The sequence below is a fragment of the Dipodomys ordii genome, unplaced genomic scaffold (assembly GCF_000151885.1).
Source record: "Dipodomys ordii isolate 6190 unplaced genomic scaffold, Dord_2.0 Scaffold75, whole genome shotgun sequence".
Taxonomy (NCBI): domain Eukaryota; kingdom Metazoa; phylum Chordata; class Mammalia; order Rodentia; family Heteromyidae; genus Dipodomys; species Dipodomys ordii.
This window is the reverse complement of record NW_012267291.1, coordinates 5,541,201-5,543,503: the sequence shown is the minus strand read 5'-3', so window position 1 is coordinate 5,543,503 and position 2,303 is coordinate 5,541,201.

Here is a 2,303-nt window from a genome sequence, read left to right as displayed (position 1 = left end):
CGCCTGGCCTCGTCCTCCCCTCGCCCACGCTGACCCTGCGGCCTCGCCCACGCTGACCCTGCGGCCTCGCCCTGGCTGACCCTGCGGCCTCGCCCTGGCTGACCCTGCGGCCTCGCCCACGCTGACCCTAAGGCCTCGCCCACGCTGACCCTGCGGCCTCGCCCTCGCTGACCCTAAGGCCTCGCCCTCGCTGACCCTAAGGCCTCGCCCTGCGGCCTCGCCCACGCTGACCCTAAGGCCTCGCCCTCGCTGACCCTGCCCTCGATGACCCTGCGGCCTTGCCCACGCCGACCCTCTGGCCTCGCCCTCGCTGACGCTGCGGCCTCGCCCTCGCTGACCCTGCGGCCTCGGCCGCGCTGACCCTGCGGCCTCGCCGACCCTGCGGCCTCGCCGTCATAGCGGCGAGCACGAGGCCTCGAGCTCCGACTCAGAGGAGGCCGCACCGGCTGTGCGAGGCAGGAGCAGCCTCCGCCGGAGGAGACGGTGCAGCGGCCCCGGTACTCAGGCCTGCGATGCCCTCGGAGGGCCAAGGCCCCGAGCCAGCCGGGGCGGGACGCCGTGAGACACAGATCTCCACCTCACCCGCAGAAACCCAGGGCGGAGCTGCGGCTCAGGGGTGGAGCGCCGGCCTTCAGCAAGAGCAGCCAAGAGGCCGTGCCCGGCTCCGAGTTCAACCCCAGGACTGGCACCAAAATACAAAACAGCCAAAGCGAGACGGGGACCGGGGTTCCGGGCGAGCGCAGCGTCCCAGCGTCCACTCGGCCCCAGGACGCGGGGCCCTTCCAGGGGCCCCGGTGGAAGGGTAGAGACTTGGGGGGCTGCTGTACCCCAGAGGGAGGTGCCAGCGGCTGCCTGGGCCCCAGGGGTCCCAGCCCATGGATTTGTCCCTCAGGTTCAAGCCCAGCTCTGCCCCCCACCCTATGCCCGACCACGGTGTGGTGACGGGGGAAAGAAGGAGCGGCAAAGCCACGGAGGGAGGAAGCGATCTCACCCCAGCACCAAGAAGGCTGAGACCCCAGGGCCTGGCCCAGGGCCCGGCCCAGCCCCCAGGCCAGGCAGGACAGTGCTGGATGAATGAACGCTGTCCAACTCGGCTAAGTCTAAACCTGGACGAAACCTCCACACAGACGCCTGGAAACTGTATATTCAGCAAGCGGCTTAGCTGCCGAGGCAGTCCCAAAATAGTGGTGCCCACGGAGTTTCCTCTTTGGGGAGACGCTCTCTGCAAGCATATGGAGGCTAGTGGGGCAGGATCAGAACCGTCTGGAGCCCGGGGTGCTTCGTCTCTTGTTTGTCTGCTAGCTTGTGTCTGTCTCATGGCCCAGTGTTGCTGCTCTAGCTCCTGCCACCACATCTGCATCCCAACCATTTCCATGGTGGGCCAGTGGTCAAGGGGAAAGGGCATGCATTTCCTTTCACAGGCAGATCCAAAAGCCGCACACGTAACTTCTAGTAATTCCGGCTGGGATTTGAGGGGTCTGCTTCCAAAAGGAGAGAGAAGAACCAAGGCTGGGAGATGAATATTTGGCCGGAGTGCTTGTTACTTGAAGCCTGGGCCCGATGAAGTTTTAGGTGCTCATGAGATGATTTTCTGTACTTACTGTGTGCATAAAACATTCCATGAAAAGTACTGGGCAGAGCTCCCTCTCCTCTCCCACTCACGGTGGCTGCCAGGTGCCAGCCCTCACTTGTGCATCACAGGTGTGTGGTTATTTTATGAGCGCAAAACCTGGACCAAAATGGATGACACTGAGGCGTTTGGAGCTGTGAGTGCAGGAGTGAGCCACGGCCCAAGCAAGAGGAATGACCACGCAGCCATACGACCTAAGTAACGGGTTTGGTTGTGACTCTCGACAAGTCTGAAGCGCGTGTTGGGGCCTCATGAACACCGGGATTCTCTTAGCCTTTTCCCCAGGATCTCAAAACAGCTGCCACAGCTCCAGCCTTCATAGCTGTTCACCTTCACCTCAGCATGTGGGCACGTGGGGCTGGATAATGCTTCTCGAGGGTGGGGCTGGGCTCTGCGGGGCGTCTCGAAGCTCCCCTGGCTGTTGTCCCTTCAGGACAGCGGACGGTGGCCGTCCCCACTCCCTGCCTCCCCTCCTGCTGGACATTGCCAGACATCTCCGATATTGTTCCCAGCTGAGAGCCGCCAGCCAGAGCAGGGGCAGGGAGGAGATGTTCTTTGGGTGTGGCCTCTCTTCAGGGAGGAAAATAACTCCCAGAAGCTTCTGGAAGAAGCCTCTGTCTCCAGAGTGAGCCCAGAGTCTGTGGAGAGTTTGCTGTTCTGCTTGGGGGGGGGG